The sequence below is a fragment of the Capra hircus genome, chromosome 15 (genome assembly GCF_001704415.2).
Source record: "Capra hircus breed San Clemente chromosome 15, ASM170441v1, whole genome shotgun sequence".
NCBI classification, from domain to species: domain Eukaryota; kingdom Metazoa; phylum Chordata; class Mammalia; order Artiodactyla; family Bovidae; genus Capra; species Capra hircus.
The window spans coordinates 68231601-68251428 of NC_030822.1; the positions used below are offsets into that span (position 1 = coordinate 68231601).

The window sequence follows — 19828 nt, forward strand, 5'->3', positions numbered from 1 at the left end:
AGGTTTTGAACCAGGAAAACCAGAGGCAAGAGGGGACCAGTAGGTTCCTGTGTTGGCTGAGGCCACCCTGGGAATTTCACACGCAGAGAAGGAGGGCTGAAGCAAAGGTGGTCTGTCACTCAATCGTGTCTGACTCTTTGCGACCCCATGGACTGTAGCCCGCGAGGCTCCTGTGTCCATGGGATTTCCCAAGGCAAGAATACTGGAGTGGGTTGCCACTTTCTACTCCAGGAGATATTCGTGGCCCAGGTATCAGACCCATGTCTCCTGCATTGGCAGGCAGACTCTTTACCCCTGAGCTATCAGGAAAGCCCACGAAGCCGAGTGGGGCATATTAAATGTTTGTTGATAAGACGTGAACTTGTTTTTACTTCACTAATCCTCCAAGTAATCTTGGCTCAGAAATCTAAGATAATTAAATTGGCTAATATACGCCTTGCCTGTTACCTCCTACAGACACTCATTCTATAAACACTGACGACCTCTGTCCCACACAAGTGAGATGTAGTTGTGAACAAGCAGACCATAGTCTTCAAAGACTCCAAGGCCCAGGGGTTCAGATCCTGAGTCTTAGTGTCTGTTGGAGCACCATTTTCATAGGGCCCTATAGAAACTGGCTTTGATGAACCCACACGGCCACTTCAGCACATGCGAGTCAAACCCCAGGGCTCAGGGGTCCCCTGAAGGCTGGTAAACTTTCTCTCCCACCCTGACAAATCTGAGGCTGGGAAGCCAGGTACCCACTGGGACTCTGACACAGCATGGTAGGCAGCAAAGAGGCACCAGTCTCGTCCAACTCTTGCAAGCTGATGGACTGTAGCCCACCAGGCTTCTCTGTCCATGGAATTCTCCAGGCCAGAATACTGGAGTGGGTAGCCATTCCCTTCGCCAGGATCTTCCCAACCCAGGGACTGAACCAAGGTCTCCTGCACTTCAGGCAGATTCTTTACCATCTGAGCCACCAGGGAAGCCCAAAGAAGCACTAAGTTTCTGTAAATAACACACGCTTTCTCAGCTGGTGGCAGGGTGGTGCTTTTTTTGTCTCCCTCTACACCGCTGTAAGAGCGCATAATGTACTGCTGCCTGAACTCTATGTGCTTTTCATTCTTAGTCAGACTCTCACCATCCATTTAAATTTGTGCAGGTCCCTTCCCACTGGGTGGGTTCATAAAGGGGACTTGAAGAACTGTATGATTCACCTTCAGGGGTGACAGGCCAGGGAGGACAGAGACACAGCTCAAACATTCTAACCTGCACTGCAAGAGGACCATGTTGTGACTCTGAGGATTCTGAGTCAGTTGCTTGCCCCTGGAATGCAGCATGACCCACACAGAGTCAGCCTGTAGCACCGCGTACCTTGCCTATGTTCGTGTTCCTCTCTGGTCTGACAACATGGTAAGTAGGAGGTGCTGGCTTCTGTGTGGAATTTAGAGACAGGTTTTGTGCTCAGCTGCTAAGCTTTCTGGTGTTCAGCCACTGGAACATATGGAGCTGAGCTCCCTCCATGTCTGCAGGGTTGGAAGGAAGATGGTGGAAAAATGGAACAGGTCTCCTAAGCGCTTTTCCCCACCAAACGGTTCCTCCAGCTTGAATGCGCTCCTCTAAGTGGACCATCACGCTGATTCGTGTGTGTGGCAAAGAGACCGAGACTTCAATATTCAGTCCATTAAGGGAATCACTACATAATGACTCTATTGAGTACTCCCTACTAAATGCAAGGGACTATGGGTAGCCATAAGAAGACACACAGAAATAAAATACAGAGCCCATTAAAATAACAGTAACAAAAGTGAAGTTATATATATATTTTCAAAGAACAAAGGAAAAGCAGTTACTAAGTCTGTGGTTAATGAGTACATCATTCACAAATGGTATACAAATGAACTGACAGTCATGAGTTTAGGTGTCTGAATGAGAGTGGCCCAGAAGGTTAAAGTCCAACTTCTTTTCATGGGTCTAAGTGAAGACAATTTGAGATGGACGGAGTTTAGATAAGTGATGTGAGGGGAGGACAGCGCAAAGGATGAGAATGTGATGAGCAAATGTGGGGAGAAGATAAACAATAAACCCTGCAAGTGGACAAAGCATGGGTATAGGACTGGCCCTGTCCTTCCAGAGTTGATTGTTTCCAGAGAGTAACATGGCCTTGGACTCCTTGATGGGTTCAGTACCTGTCATGATGTAGAAGCTTTCTAGCAAGCTCTGGGGCAGAGAAAGAGCTCTGGAGTACTGCATCAAGAATGGATGAGGCAAATAAGCGATCTGAAACATCTAACCCATCACTGCCTAGACAACACATCATCCTCTGCTTAGACAGACTAGAAGCACCTTAGCGCAAAGCTGTTCTGTAGTCCGCTGAAAGCCCACCCTACTCCAAATGAGTAAATGCTTAAAATAATCATATTTAACTGACAGTGAATGAACTCATGCAACCAAGGAACAAAAAGAGGTATAATAATAAGTCTGAAAAGGACCTAAGAAATAATTTGATCCAGGGCCCTGCCTTTTAACAAGCGAATCCAAACCATCCTAGAGAGATTTCTAGTCTCTTCTTAAATCTAGACAGGTCAAAGACTCCCTCACTATGGCAAGAAATCATCTTGATGGTTAAGAACATATCCTCTATTTAATTCAACCAACATCAGTTAAACCAACAGTTGTAAGTCATTGGGGCTGTACCACAGCAGAAGCAAAACTATATTCAGATATTTCATCTTCTAGTAGAAATAGCAAGCAGGCACACGGAGAACTTGAACCCAAGGCAGTGAGCAAACTCCTTGAGGGCAAAGACTGTGTCTTTTTCATCTTTAAATCCCTGGAGCCTAGCATGATGACAAGTATACTGTAATTTCTCAATAAATGTTTGTTAAACTGAAAAAGACATGCAAAAAAGATGAAAAGAAAACAACATGGAAAGACGGATTCACAGTAACGCAGTTGGAGCAATCTTCTGGGTCTGATTTTACTCTTGAAGGTTGAGAAGGAGCAAAATAAGTCAAGTGATGCAAGAAAATCTGCCTTTCATGAAACGAATATTTCTGACGAGCAATCTCCTCATAATATTTCTATATCACTGAGGACAACAGAAGTTACCTTTTTGGTTTGTTTCTTCTAAGATAAACACACACTCCTCCTTTAATTTTTGCTTTCAGCCCCTTTCCCTTCCTGTTCCACTCCATTTCTTCTTTTCCTCTGAATCCTCCCACCATATCTCTATATCAAAATAAATACAGAACTCCTTATTACTACTGATTATTACATTTGAAAACACTTCTGTGCCCATTACCATATTTGACTTCTACAATAACCTTCCGAGGTGGGTTGAGAAAGTAACAGTATTCTTGTTATAAAGAGCAAGACAGGCAAGTGTGGCCTTGTAGTAGACAGAACAATATCTCCCCCCAACTCACCCCCAAAGATGGCCATGCTGTAATCCCTAGGACCTTTGAATACCTGGTACAAAGGACTTTGCAGGAGTGATTCATTAAAGATCTTGAAATGGGGAGATTAGCCTGGATTTTCCAGGCAGGCTCAATGTCATCACCACAGTCCGTGTAAGTAAAGTGAGTGGCAGCAGAATTGGCTAGATGTGAGGATGCTACGCTACTGGCTTTGGAGGTGGAAGGGAGCCATGAATCAAGACACGAAGGCAGCCTGTAAATGCTGGAAAGACCAGGGAAGCGATTCTCTTTTAGAGCGTCCAGGAACACAGCCCTGCCAACACGTTGACTTTAGCCAAGTGAGACCCATCTTGGACTTCTGCCCTCCAGACCGGCAATGTAATAAATTCTATGTTTTCCATGTTAAGCCCCCAAGTTTGTGGTAGTTGCTTAGGGCAGCAAGAGAAACTAATACAGGCAAAAAGTTCTCACGTAGCCCAAGGCTATCAGAGCTGCCTCTAGAGCCCAGGGCAGGCTCTGTCTACCACCTGGCTCTGTCTTTCTTGGAGTTACCGTATTTACTCTAATTACTCTCCCCTGCCCCTTGTTTGTTTCCTTTAAACCACTATTATAATTTGTAATACTTTTCTATATTTAAGGAGGAGTTTGTTTATCTCTCTTCCCACCAGAATGTAAGTTCCAGGAGAGGACCTAGGCCTTCAGTCTGCTGTCCCTCATGATTATGACGGTACTTGGGAAACACTTGGTGCTCAGTACATATGTGTTGGAAAAATCATTCCCTCAAGTTAGACAACAGGTGAGCAGGGCCATAGGCACTGAGATGGTGGCTCAATGTTTACCACAGACCTGAAGGATCAGGAGTGATCTGCTTCCTGGGAAGTAAGAGGGAAATTTTGTTGTCCCCGTGGCAGAAAGTGAAGAAGAACTAAAGAGCCTCTTGATGAAAGTGAAAGAGGAGAGTGAAAAAAGCTGGCTTAAAAGTCAACATTCAGAAAACTAAGATCAGGGCGTGTGGTCCCATCACTTCATGGCAAATAGATGGGGAAACAATGGAAACTATGACAGACTTTATTTTCTTGGGCTCCAAAATCATTGCAGATGGTGGTTGCAGCCATGAAATTAAAAGACACTTGCTCCTTGGAAGAAAAGTTATGACTAACCTAGACAGCAAATTAAAAAGTGGAGATATTACTTTGCCAACAAAGATCCATCTAGTCAAAGCTATGATTTTTCCAGTAGCTATGTATGGATGTGAGAGTTGGACTATAAAGAAAGCTGAGCGCCAAAGAATCGATGCTTTTGAACTGTGGTGTTGGAGAAGACATTTGAGAGTCCCTTGGACTGCAAGGAGATCCAACCAGTCCATCCTAAAGGAAATCAGTCCTGAATATTCATGCGAAGGATTGATGTTGAAGCTGAAACTCCCATACTTTGGCCACTTGATGCGAAGAACAGACTCATTAGAAAAGACCCTGATGCTGGGAAAGATTAAAGGCAGGAGGAGAAGGGGACAGAGGATGAGATAGCTGGATGGCATCACCAACTCAATGGACATGCGTTTGAGCAATCTCTGGGAGTTGGTGATGGACAGGGAAGCAGCCTGGTATGCTGCAGTTCATGGGGTCGCAAAGAGTCGGACACAACTGAGAGACTGAACTGAACAAAGGTCCTAGCAGAGGCCCGCTCTGCATGCCCAGGTGTGGGGCTGGAAGTCCAGGTTTGAAGACATCACTTGCTGGTGACATTTTAGCTTCCATTTCTCTCATCAATAAGCCTGTCTCCCAGTCCCCTAAGCACTTTGTTTCAACCCTACCTCTAATTGCTTTTGGTTAATTGTATCATTAACTCTTGGAAATGAATAATAAAAAATAAATCAGATTTGTGTAGGGCTGTGGAGTGGAGGCCCAGGTGAGCCATCTGCAGCTCCTTGAGACTCCTCCTGTCTCTTCCCTTTCTTCATCCTCATCCCCTGTTCTCTCTGACCTTCTGCATTAAGAATCTCAGCCAAGCGGAGCCAAACAATCGGGCTTTTTAAAGCATCTCTGGGTGGTTATGAAGATCAGTGAGGGATAGAAACCACTGACCTGGAGGACAGGATCCTCAAAGACTTAAGGAGAAAACCGAAGAATAAAATTAAATTATGTGATTCCTATGTTTACGTTGGTTCTTTCTGCCAAGTTGCTCAAGGGATGGTGTCTTGCCTTTTGCAATCATTCCAGGACCACTGCTGCGATTCTCAATTTATAAGATGGGAAAATGGGGCAAAGAGAAATCCTCCTAGGCAGGTAGCTAGATCCACCACTGATGAATACATACTCATCTGAAGAACGCCAGAGTCAGAAGAAAGTGAAGGAACATGAGGATGCTAAGCCAGGTTTCTGGCTCATTTCTGGGAGCACAGAGAGCAGTAAGGGTTCCTGAAGCCATCAATGTCAAGCTGGACCCCACAGAGCCCTCGCCCCTCTACACCAGCCTGCAGACAGAACCCAAATGTCTGTCTGCTCTCACCCTGGACAGCCAGGCTGGCCATGACCAGGACTATGTGAAGTCACCCAGTTGTGTCCGACTTTTTGTGACTCCATGGACTGTAACCTACCAGGCTCCTCTGACCATGGGATTTTGCAGGGATTTTACAGCCGATCTGACCAAGAAGCTGCCAGATCATGAGAGAATCACCTCAATTGACAATGGAAGGAGCCACAAGGGTCTCAGATCTTAGAAGTGAGCAGACTTGCTGGGGTATCAGAAATCCTCATCACAGTGTGTTCCCATTGATACGCAGGAGATGATTAGTACTTGTTCAACTATGAATTGAACTTCCTGCTGTGGAGGACGAGACCGCTCACACACGGGGATGTGACTCCTTGTTACCAGGAAGGAAAGACTCAGGTTTGTCCGGTGTGTATCATTGCCCGATGGCAAAAAGCATTTCACAGACATGGACGAGGGTACAGGGTGCATAAATCCTCAACAAACGTGTTTCAAAAAAGCATCACTTTTTTTTTTCCATTACTTCAAATCTAAATTTCAGCTTCTCAAACGGTTCCTTGTTAATTATAATGAACTCATCTAGGATTAACTTCTAATTGCTGTGATTAATGGGTGAGTGTCCTGACAGCCTTCATATCACCACAGCAAGGCATTCTTTCTGGCAACATGTAAAGAAGAGAGGAAATCAAACTGAAAAGGAAGAGCTGGGGAAATCAAGGCACTCCTGTGCCCATTCTGTAATCTTGTGCCCATTCCATAGTCCTGTCTGCAGGGATTTTAATTGCCCTCATAACTGGTCTGGCAGTGTTGCCCTGGGGCAACAGCACAGATCTACTAGACATTTTTCTAAACATGTAGACCCAGGCTTGGCCTCCTGACTTAAAAATAATCTCTTTGAGTTTCTAAGGCATGGTTCCCTACTAATGGGCCAGCAAACCTGCCCCCTTCCCATGGGTGCCATTCAAATCACTTCTGCCTTCTCCCCAGTTGCAGAAAATTCTCCTGTCTGCTTAAGTGCCCTATTATAAAATGGGTTTGTGGGAGCAGCCACAAAGGGAGGGGAAGAAAACCAGACAAAGGAGACAATTACATAAGAAACGAGGTCCGAGGAAGGTAGATCTTTTAGGTTGGTGTGTGTGTGTTTTTCTGAGAAACCATAAGCCATTTAGTCATAAGAAATTCTATCTCCACCTCTGCAGTAAAGCATCACACCTGTGGGCTTTTATTTCCAACAGAGGACCCTGTAAAATCCAAGGCAGCAAATCAGAATTCTGTGTGGTTTAGAGGGAATGCAACCACAGATTCCAGCCAGGAGGGAAAAGATCAATTATCCCATTCTTTACATGCCCAGTCTCGCACTCAGAAAGCCCCATGTAAGTGAAATGTGAGCCACAGTCCTGGCCAGGGCAGAGGAAATGTAAGCTGCAAACCTGGGTTATGCCTAGTGAATGCCCTTTATGGCGCTGGTGCTGAAATGACAGGTCTAATAGCCACTTGCCTGATGGGCTTGATGCACAAGTGAATGATGTCATGGACCATTTCAGGGACCCGAGCTGGGCCATGGGCTGGCTGAATCCATCAGCTGGAAACCCTTTCGTGCGGGAGGCTTCTCCTCCTGGAGACGTTCGTGCACAGGACCATCAGGGAGGAGCTGAGGTCCAAGGTGGTGAGATACTCTCTCTGTCTTGCTCATGATCAGTTACGGCCCCTACTGTTCTAAGCATTCCCTGCCTTGCTTCCCACCCGCTTTGCGCCCGTGACAGCCTTGCAGCTGGCTCCCAGGTAGCCTCCTGAAGTAGGAGCCAGGTCTCCAAAAGATGTCACTAGAATTTACCTGGGCAAGGTGTGCCTGAGAGACATTCAAAGTCTTTTTTTTCCTGGTAATCCCACAACGGCCCATCTCTACACCTGGCTGAGTCCTCCAGGTCAGGAAGCTTGTCTGGTTGTTTGCTGCGTCCTCGGCACTGCACTCACTGTCTGGCACCCTAACAAGAGCTCAATAATGCTTGTTGAATACAGAGACTGGCAATTTATTATTTGCCCTGGACATGTTTAATGATCCACATGCATCAGGCTTTGTGGTTGCAGGCAGTGTCCCCATCCTTTCTAAGGGACTCTGGTTCTGTCGAAGAAAGACCAAATTCAGATACGCAACATTTTTAGAGCCAGTTCTAAGAGCTTGTCACAGTTACCCAGGGTTTTCTCTTGAGTCACCAACAGCTGGGCTAGCAAATAAGGGAAGGAGAAGCCACTCCAGCCTTTATGAACCAGAGGACCATGTGAGCTGAGGAACAGCATCCAAAGATGGGGAAGAAGGGAGAGTGACAAAACCTTCACGGGTAGGGATGACTTAGAAATGCCCCCATCCTGCCCACCATGGACCCCCTTCCTATCCTCTCACGGGGCTGCTTCTGCAAGTGTTCCCAAGGACATTCATCTTCTCCCTCCCCTCCACTCACAGTAGTCCTCCGTGTCAGGCACTGAGCTAGAAACTGGCCTAAATAAGGCCTACTCCTGCCTGAGTGCTCCAGCTGACGGGAGGGATAAGATGATCACTAACTACAATGCTGTGTGTTCTAAGGTTTGACCAGAGGGGTGGGCAGGAGAAGCACCAGGGTTAGAGTCTGGAAAGAAAGCCTTAACTCTGGCTCTCTTATGATCTTTTATCAGATCAGTTCCAGGTTCCTCATCAGTAAGATGTTCATCATAATACCTGCCTTACCTAACTCAAATGGTCGTTTTAAATATTTACTGAGATAATCCCTGGGAAAGCATATTTAAAGGGATAAAACCCTATAGATACATCTTCTCCTTATCATCACCATGCTTTTATTTCAAGTCAAAAGTGTGTGTGTGTATGTGTGTGTGCATGTGCGTTTGTGAGTGTATGGGGGGCACACATATATGTATATACCCAGTGAAAGAGCTTGAGATGGAGAGAAGAGTCACATATCACAGAAATTCTTAAAAGAGTAAATGTGGATCCAGAAGTCAAATGCTAAACCTTCTATGGTTTGCTAAAAGAAACTGGTTATGTATTAAGCTCAAATGTAGCTTTTTCTCAACATAATTCCCAACTCAGGGTCTCTTTTGCTTCTTTCTTTCCCCCTAGGTTATCCACTAGTGAGAATAGGTGATGGCCACATTAATTGGCACTTATCCCCTAATTTGGATCATTTATTACCTATCTCATGAGCCACCTTTTATTATTTTATTATTGCCTCTTGATAAAGCATTATCTGCTTGCGGCCATTAAGCTACCACTTAGGAAGAGATGACATTGCTGGCTTTTCCGAAGGGGAGGGTTAATTAGTTGCCCTTGAATGACCTGAAAAGTTCATGATTTATGCAGATTCCTGGCCATGGAGGGCGGGGAGCAAACGAGCAGAGAGAAGAGACAGACAGTGAATAGAGACAAGCGCTTGAAGCAGAAGCACTTTGCCTTGGACAGGCTGCATTGTGAGCCACGCTGCACAGGGAGGTCATGGAAACACCTCCCATCGCCCAGTCTCAGCCCCCAGGATCTGTCAGCAGAAGGGGCAGGAGAGCTCTGGGGGGACACCTGGGACATGCCAGGAGCTGCTGGTGAGGGCAGGCACTGACTCCAACTGGAACAATGCCCACGTCACACAGGTGCGCACTCACACCCATCTCTCTGGGTCTGCGCTGCAGATGGGGAGGCAGGTTCCACAGTGTGTGTGGTGTGTTGGCACACGCATTGCTATCATTGTGCTCAGTCGTGTCTGATTCTTTGAGACCCCATGGACTGCAGCCCGCCAGGCTCCTCTGTCCACAGAATACTGAAGTGGATTGCCATTTCCTCCTCCAAGGGTTCTTCCTAACCCAGGGATTGAACTCGCGTCTCCTACATTGCAGGTGGATTCTTTACCATTGGGGAAGCCCCTGGCACACGTTATGAAACCCTAAATGAATCAGGATTCTCTGCCTGTTCTCTGGGTCACGAACGGTTTGGGTTATTTACGACCCCCGGCAGCCCTTGACATTACTAGTGGTGAAGTGAAAGGCAAGGAGTAAAGGTTCTTCAGTGAGACCAACATTCACTAAAGCCCTTCATCCTCTCCTCTTCCCTTTCCTTGTCATTCTCCAGAATGGCTTTTCTGGTGTTATGTTAGGCCAGGCAGTCATGTGAGTCAGGCTGGGAGGATGAAGGAGAAAATAGGGGATCAAAGCCTTCTTTAGAGGATGCTTACTTGCTGGGAAGCAAAGGGTTCCAGTTGTGACTGCAGGGTTAGAATGGGAAAGAGGCCCACAGTGGTCTCCAGCCTAGGTGCCTGCTAATTCACATGCAGAGCAGGAACCCAGACTTCAGGGACCCCTGGGAAAGCCTTCCTTCTGATAGTAGTACTTTTGCTGGTATCCTAACTCATGAGCGGTAACTACAGAGTAAGCATTCATGACGTGCAAGGTGTTATGCCAGGAGGTCTGGAGGATATGGGACATCATCTCTAGTTACCAGACACTTACGAGTCTAGTTGAAAAGACATGCTGTATGGAAACTGAAAGGTAAAAATTTATGAGAGAAAATGACAGCATCCAAAGGAGTAATAGAGAAAGCAAGTAATGGGCCAGGGTTCAGGCAGAGATGTTATCTGAGACGTTGAAAATGAAAGAAGCTGTCCAAAAGTATACTGTACTTGAGTTGGACCTTCGAGATGGGGATGACCTTGGAAAGTGGAGAGAAAGACAATCATGTCAGATTGGCTGAGACACAACAGAAATCTAATTTACACATTCAGTCATTCCACAGATACCGAAGGAGCACTTCTCCTGTGTTGGGCACTGTGTTAGGCCCTGAGGGTGTAAGCCCGACACAGAGGTGGTCCCTACCTTCACGGGGTGTTCCGTCTCACTGTAACAGGAGTCAGTTCAGAGTCTGTGTAAAAACAGAGGCGTAAGCCAAGTGTTCCTGGAGCATAGGGGAGGCAGGTGATTCTGATTAGGGTGATTAGGAAGAACTTGCCAGGAGAGAGATTATTTGAGCTGAGCCTGAAGGATTCCGAGATGGAAGACCAAGACGCAAAGAACAGCACGGGGGTCAAGGATGGGCACAGGCAAAGTTATAAAGGGCTAAAAGTGTGGGTCATACTCAAGGATCAGTGCCGCTGGACACTGTGGTGTGTGGTCCAAGTACCCCAGGATGAGGCAGGCAGGCCTCACGAATGAATGCCACGCGAATGTCAGACTGTAGATAACAGGGAGCCACTGAGCGTCTCTGAGCAGACAACTAAGCTTGATGACAGTGCATGGCGGGGCAGGTGTGGGGAAGCAAATGGAGTTTAGAAAGGCTAGAGCAGCAAGGTCAGGGCAGTAATTTCAGGCGTGCCTCCTGCAGGATGCCGTAAAACACATGGTTCCCCGATCTCTTGCTGACTCAGTGTTTCCACCTTCAAATTAGGGAAACCACAGCCACTGTTTCTTGAAACCTTTTGTAAAGCTCACTCTGAAAGGAACAGAATACAGGTGGGAAAAACTACCTGAGCAGTTATACGGGTTTCTCTTCACCTGTTCAAAGCGGATGGGTGACCTGTTGAACAGTACACAGGGAATCATGCTAAGAGGTTGGCCAGCGTGTTAAGACTATAGCTCTCCCTGCTTGGTGCCATTTCAATTACTGCTCAGTTAAGAGAAAGCCTTTTCTCTGGATTGAATGGTCCACTATTATTGGATTACTTATTAAAGAGGACTGGTAGGTTGAAGCTGTTTTCACTTAGGGTTTGTATGACATGCTCATAACTGAAATGGAGAGTTGCCATAGTTACCTGTGTGAGCTGTTAAACAGAGCACAATCTCCACTAGAAATCTCTCCATCAAGGTCAACTAGACATTTTCAATCAGCACCAAATCATTTGCTGCTTAATGGAAGTTAATGAAATCATTAAAAGAGCAGAAGAACTTGAAAATAAAGTTAATATGGATTTACTTTATATGTAAGTATATTTTAGTGACCAGCCATTTCTATGGGGTTCTTACCAGCTGGAAATTCTACAATATAACTGGACATCTGGAGGGAAGTTTAGAGTGAAAACACATTTGAGTTTTGGCACAGATTACTGCCTTCCAATGCAGTCCATCATTAACAGCTTCTGTACAGTATTGTTCTTCCTCCAGGGGCTATAAAAATGAAGCGAACCTTTGTTCAATCTAAACTTCCTTTCTTGGTCAGCTATTCCTGCTGATTTCCCATCCTAGTGAGCTTATTGTTTCCATTGGAAATGTCAGAATGGAGAAAAATATAGGCTGCTTGTTTTTTAAGTAGCACGTTCCACTCCAGTAGACCAAGGAGAAGAAAACAGACATGTGAAGTGAAGTGAAGTGAATCTTTAGCTCAGGACTTCTCAAACTTTAACGTGCATACAAGTCACCTGGAGAGCTTGTGTACCTATGGATTCTGAGTCAGCAGGTATGGAGTGGGGTATGAGAGTTTGTGCTTCTGAAGATCTCCCAGGTGACACCAGCGATGCTGTGTGAGTGGCAGAGTCCTGGTCCGCTTCATCATTTGCTTATTAGAATCATCATAAACATTACCTCTAAAATGCTGCCACCACCTTCACACACGACACACCAATGATCTGTCCTACTGACATAGGTGTTAACTGACATGGAGGTATCACCCAGTTTCCCATTTCATTAAGCCCCGAGGACATGGGGCTCCCAGGACTCTCAGATACCTCCTGTTGGATTGTGATTTCTATTTACGTTACCATACGGCATCTAACCAGAAGACAAGTAAGTAACTTGGATGTGGAGTTAATGAAATGTTTTCATCCCAGGCAGAATAGCATTGAACTGATCCTAACTCTTTAACAATGAAAGAAGCACAAATCAAAAATTTAATCATTCAGCTGAAAGCAAATCAGAATTCCACTGATGTCACATTGATAAAATATACATAAAGTAAGTGTGATATCTAAAACTGTGATTTATTTAAAATGTGGAGATTCCTAGTATGGCACAGGCTGACATTTTAGCATTTTAGTCTATTTTAGGACAATCCATTGTTGGGCTTCCTTTTTTTTTTTTTTTTTTGGTGGAGTAATGTGCTATGTATGGATGTGAGAGTTGGACTATGAAGAAAGCTGAGCACCAAAGAATGGATGCTTTTGAACTGTGGTGTAGGAGAAGACTCTTGAGAGTCCCTTGGACTGCAAGGAGGTCCAACCAGTCCATCGTAAAGGAGACCAGTCCTGAGTGTTCATTAGAAGGACTGATGCTGAAGCCTAAACTCCAGTACTTTGGCCACCTCATGCGAAGAGTTGACTCCTTAGAAAAGACCCTGATGCTGGGAGGGATTGGGGGCAGGAGGAGAAGGGAAAGACAGAGGATGAGATGGCTGGATGGCATCACTGACTCGATGCACATGAGTTTGGGTGAACTCCAGGAGTTGGTGATGGACAGGAAGGCCTGGCATGCTGCGATTCATGGGGTCACAAAGAGTCAGACATGACTGAGCAACTGAACTGAACTGAATGTGCTATGTGGGCTTCCCAGGTGGCATAGCTACAGAGAATCTGCCTGCCGATGCAGGAGATGCAGGAGACATGGGTTCAACCCCTGGATCCCTGGGTCAGGAAAATCCTCTGGAGTAGGAAATGACAACCCACTCCAGTATTCTTGCCTGGAGAATCCCATGGATAGAAGAGTCTGGCAGGCCACAGTCCATAGGGTGGCAAAGAGTTGGACATGACTGAGCACGCACATGTGCCTGATGTGCTATATATCAGTGGTCCTTAAATTTTGGGGGCTTCCCTGTGGCTCAGATGGTAAAGAATCCACCTGTAATGGGGGACACCTGGGTTTCATCCCTAGGTTGGGAAGATTCCCTGGAGAAGGGAACGGTTACCCACTCCTAGTATTCTGGCCTGGAGAACTCCATGGACTATGTCACAAAGAGTTGGACACAACTGAGAGACTTTCGCTTCACTACACTTTTTTGGCACCGGGTACCAGTGTTGTGGAAGACAACTTTTCCACAGGTAGAGTGTGGTGGGGTACAGGAGTAGGGGGAGGTTCAGGAAGTAATGTGAGTGACAGGAAACAATGGGGAGCAGCAGATGAAATTTCACCGTCTAGCCCACCACTCACCTCCTGCTGTGTGGCCTGGCTGCTAACAGGCTCAAGACCATTTCTGGTCCATGGCCTGGTGGGTTGAGGACCTTGCTATACATTATCCAGAGGAACCATCTACATGGTACAAGTACACCAGACAGTGTTTCATTCGAGATTTCACAAGCATCCCACTTGGGGATAAGGTATATGGGGCAACCACTAAATTAAAATGATAGATTTATATAACTCTGTACCAGCCTGTAACATGGACAATCTTCCCCCACCGCCCCCAGGCCCCTGAACTGATTAAATCCTACTAACCATCTTTTTTTCTTTTTTAAATTTATTTATTTTTTGTTGAAGGATAATTGCTTTACAGAATTTTTCTGTTTTCTGTCAAACCTCAACATGAATCAGCCATAGGTATACATATATTCCCTTCCTTTTGAAACTCCCTCCCATTTCCTGCCCCATCCCACCCCTCTAGGTAGATACAGAGCCCCTGTGTGAGTTTCCTGAGCCATACAGCAAATTCACGTTGGCTATCTATTTCACATATATAATGTAAGTTTCCATGTTACTTTTTCCATACATCTCATCCACTCCTCCCCTCTCCCCATGTCCGTAAGTCTATTCTCTATGTCTGTTTCTCCATTGTTCCTCTGGGAATAAATTCTTCAGTACTGTTTTTCCAGATTCCATATATACGTGTTACAATATGGTATTTATCTTTCTCTTTCTGACACACTTCACTCTGTATAATAGGTTCTAGGTTCATCCATCTCATTAGAACTGACTCAAATGTGTTCCTTTTTGTGGCTGAGTAATACTCCATTATGTATATGCACCACAACTTTTTTATCCATTCATCTCTCAATGGATATCTAACTTGCTTTCATGTTCTAGCTATTGTAAATAGTGCTGCAATGAACAATGGGATACACGTGTCTTTTTCAATTTTGGTTTCCTCAGGGTACATGCCTACGAGTGGGATTGCTGGGTCATATGGTGGTTTTATTCCTAGTTTTTTAAGGAATCTCCATACCATCTTCCATAGTGGCTGTATCAATTTACATTCCCACCAACAAGAGTATTCCCTTTTCTCCACAACCTCTCCAGCATTTATTGTTTGTAGACTTTTTGATGAGGGCCATTCTGACTGGTGTGAGGTGATATCTCATTGCAGTTTTGATTTGCATTTCTCTAATAATGAGTGATGTTGAGGCTTTTTTCATGTATTTGTTGGCCATCTGTATGTCTTCTTTGGAGTAAGGTCTGTTTAGGTCTTTTTCCCACTTTTTGATAGGGTTGTTTGCTTTTCTGACATTGAGTTATATGAGCTGCTTGGATATTTTGGAAATCAATCCTTTGTCAGTTGTTTCATTTGCTATTATTTTCTCCCATTCCAAGGGTGGTCTTTTCACCTTGCTTATAGTTTCCTTTGCTGTGCAAAAGCTTTTAAGCTTAATCAGGTTCCACTTGTTTACTTTTGTTTTTATTTCCACTACTCTAGGAAGTGGGTCACAGAGAATCTTGCTTTGATTTATATCATCGAGTCTTCTGCTTATGTTTTCTTCTAAGAGTTTTATAGTTTCTGGTCTTACATTTAGGTCTTTAATCCATTTTGAATTTATCTTTGTGTATGGTGTTAGGAGGTGTTCTAATTACATTGTTTAATGTGTAGCTGTCCAGTTTTTCCAGAACCATTTATTGAAGAGGCTGTCTTTGCCTCATTGTATATTCTTGCCTCCTTTGTCAAAAACAAGATACCCATAGGTACACGGGTTTATTTCTGGGCTTTCTATCTTGTTCCATTGGTCTATATTTCTGGTTTGGGGCCAGTACCATACTGTCTTGATGGCTGTAGCTTTGTAGTGTAGTCTGAAGTCAGAAAGGTGATTCCTCCAGCTCCTTTTTTCTTTCTCAGGACTGCTTTGGCTATTCGGGGTCTTTTGTGTTTCCATATGGATTGTGAAATTTTTTTGTTCTAGTTCTGTGAAAAATGCCATTGGTTATTTGATAGGGATCATGTTGAATCTGTAGGTGGTATTTGGTAGTATAGCCATTTTCACAATATTGATTCTTCCTACCCAGGAGCATAGAATATCTCTCCGTTTATGTCATCTTTGATTTCTTTCATTCAGTTAAGTTCAGTCACTCAGTTGTGTCTGACTCTTTGTGACCCCATGAATTGCAGCACGCCAGGGCACCCTGTCCATCACCAACTCCCGGAGTTCACTGAAACTCACGTTCATCAAGTCAGTGATGCCATCCAGCCATCTCATCTTCTGTTGTCCCCTTCTCCTCCTGCCCCCAATCCCTCCCAGCATCAGAGTCTTTTCCAATGAGTCAACTCTTTGCATGAGGTGGCCAAAGTACTGAAGTTTCAGCTTTAGCATCAGTCCTTCCAAAGAACACCCAGGACTGATCTCTAGAATGGACTGGTTGGATCTCCTTGCAGTCCAAGGGACTCTCAATAGTCTTCTCCAACACCACAGTTTAAAAGTATCAATTCTTCTGCGCTCAGCTTTCTTCACAGTCCAACTCTCACATCCATACATGACCACCGGAAAAACCAGAGCCTTGACTAGACGGACCTTAGTCGGCAGAGTAATGTCTCTGCTTTTGAATATGCTATCTAGGTTGGTCATAACTTTTCTTCCAAGGAGTAAACGTCTTTTAATTTCATGGCTGCAATCACCATCTTCAGTGATTTTGGAGCCCCCCAAAATAAAGTCTGTCACTGTTTCCACTGTTTCCCCATCTATTTCCCATGAAGTGATGGGACCAGATATCATGATCTTCGTTTTCTGAATGTTGGGCTTTAAGCCAACTTTTTCACTCTCCTCTTTCACTTTCATCAAGAGGCTTTTGAGTTCCTCTTCACTTTCTGCCATAAGGGTGGTGTCATCTGCATATCTGAGGTTATTGATATTTCTCCCGGCAATCTTGATTCCAGCTTGTGCTTCTTCCGGCCCAGCGTTTCTCATGATGTATTCTGCATATAAGTTAAATAAGCAGGGTGACAATATACAGCCTTGACGTACTCCTTTTCCTATTTGGAACCAGTCTGTTGTTCCATGTCTAGTTCTAACTGTTGCTTCCTGACCTGCATATAGGTTTCTCTAGAGGCAGGTCAGTTGGACAGGTATTCCCATCTCTTCCAGAATTTTCTTTCATTAGTGTCATAATTTTCTGTGTATGGTTCTTTTGTCTCCTTAGGTAAGTTTATTCCTAGATATTTTTTTTTGTTGCAGTGGTGAATGGGATTGATTTCCTAATTTCTCTTTCTGATTTTGCATTGTTAGTATATAGAAACGCAACTGATTTCTGTGTATTGATTTTGTATCCTGCAACTTTGCTAAATTCACTGTTAGCTCTAGTAGTTTTCTGATACTATCTTTAGGGTTTTCTATGTATAGTCTCATGTCATCTGCAAACAGTGAGAGCTTTATTCTTCTTTTCTGATCTGGATTCCTTTTATTTCTTTTTATTCTTTGATTGTTATAGCTAGGACTTCCAGAACTATATTGAATAATACTGGTGAAAGTGGACACCCTTGTCTTGCTCCTGAACTTAGGGGGAATGCTTTTAGTATTTCACCATCGAGAATAATGTTTGCTGTAGGCTTATCATATTGGCCTTTACTATGTCAAGGTAGGTTCCTTCTATGCCCATTTTTTGAAGTTTTTATCATAAATTGGTGCTGAATTTTGTCAAAGGCTTTTTCTACATCTATTGACATTATCATATGGCTTTTATCTTTCAATTTATTAATGTGGTGTATCACACTGATTGATTTGCATATATTGAAGAATCCTTGCATCCCTGAAATAAACCCAACTTGATCATGGTGTATGAACTTTTTGATGTGCTGCTGACTTCTGTTTGCTAAAATTTTGTTGAGAATTTTCGCATCTATGTTTATCAGTGATATTGGCCGGTAGTTTTCTATTTTTGTGTTGTCTTTGTCTGGTTTTGGTATCAGGCTGATGGTGGCCTCGTAGAATGAATTTGGAAGTGTTCCTTCCTCTGCAATTTTTTGAAAGAGTTTTAGAAGGATAGGTGTTAGCTCTTCTCTAAACGTTTGATAGAATTCTCCTGTGAAGACATCTGGTCCTGGGCTTTTGTTTTTTGGGAGATTTTTGATCACAGCTTCAATTTCAGTGCTTGTCATTGGGTTGTTCATAATTTCTATTTCTTCCTGGTTCAGTTTTGGAAGATTGAACTTTTCTAAGAATCTTCCTATTTCTTCCAGGTTATCTATTTTATTGCCATATAGTTGTTCATAATAGTCTTTTATAATCCTTTGTATTTCTGCATTGTCTGTTGTAACCTCTCCTTCTTCATTTCTAATTTTGTTGATTTTTCTTTTTTTTTCTTGATGAGTCTGGCTAAAGGTTTGTCAATTTTGTTTATCTTCTCAAAGAACCGTTTTTAGTTTTATTCATCTTTACTATTGTTTCTTTCTTTTTCATTTATTTCTGCTTGGATCTTTGTATTTCTTTCCTTCTACTAATTTTGGGGGATTTTTTGTTCTTCTTTTTCCAGTTGTTTTAGGTGTAAGGTTAGGTTGTCTATTTGATGTTTTTCTTGTTTCTTGAGGTAGGATTGTATTGCTATAAACTTCCCTCTTAAGAACTGCTTTTGCTGAATCCCATAGATTTTGAGTTGTGTTTTCACTGTCATTTGTTTCTAGAATTTTATTTTCCTTTTGATTTCTTCAGTAATCTGTTATTTAGAAATGCATTATTTAATCTTCATATGTTTGTATTTCTTACACTTTTTTTCTTATAATTGATATCTAGTCTCATAGCATTGTGGTTGGAGAAGATGCTTGATATACTTTCAATTTTCTTAAATTTACTGAGGTTTGATTTGTGACCCAAGATGTGGTCTATCCTGGAGAATGTTTCATGTGCACTTGAGAAGAAGGTGTATTCATCTGTATTTGGAGGGAATGTCCTGAAGATATGAATGAGATCCATCTCATCTAATGTATCATTTAAGACTTGTGTTACCTTACTAATTTTCTGTTTTGATGATCTCTCCATTGGTGTGAGTGGGGTGTTAAGGTCTCCTACTATTATTGTGTTACTGTCAATTTCTCCTTTCACGTCTGTTAGTGTTTGTCTTATGTATTGAGGTGCTCCTATGTTGCGTGCATCAGTTCAGTTCAGTTCAGTTCAGCCGCTCAGTTGTGTCCAACTCTGCAACCCCATGAATTGCAGCACACCAGGCCTCCCGGTCCATCACCATCTCCCGGAGTTCACTCAAACTCACGTCCATCGAGTCAGTGATGCCATCCAGCCATCTCATCCTCTGTCGTCCCCTTTTCCTTCTGCCCTCAATCCCTCCCAGCATCAGAGTCTTTTCCAATGAGTCAACTCTTTGCATGAGGTGGCCAAAGTACTGAAGTTTCAGCTTTAGCATCATTCTTTCCAAAGAACACCCAGGACTGATCTCCTTCAGAATGGACTGGTTGGATCTCCTTGCAATCCAAAGGACTCTCAATAGTCTTCTCCAACACCACAGTTCAAAAGCATCAATTCTTTGGCGCTCAGCTTTCTTCACAGTCCAACTCTCACATCCATGCATGACTACTGGAAAAACCAGAGCCTTGACTAGACGGACCTTTGTTGGCAAAGTAATGTCTCTCCTTTTGAATATGCTATCTAGGTTGGTCATAACTTTTCTTCCAAGGAGTAAACGTCTTTTAATTTCATGGCTGCAATCACCATCTGCAGTGATTTTGGAGCCCCCCAAAATAAAGTCTGACACTGTTTCCACTGTTTCCCCATCTATTTGCCATGAAGTGATGGGACCAGATGCCATGATCTTCGTTTTCTGAATGTTAAGCTTTAAGCCAA

At 43.8% G+C, this 19828-nt stretch overlaps 1 protein-coding gene across 1 annotated transcript in view; it reads right to left on the bottom strand.

Moving 5' to 3' along the window:
* Nucleotides 1-19828, bottom strand: part of MAML2 (mastermind like transcriptional coactivator 2) — a 410293-nt gene that overhangs the window by 166254 nt on the left and 224211 nt on the right.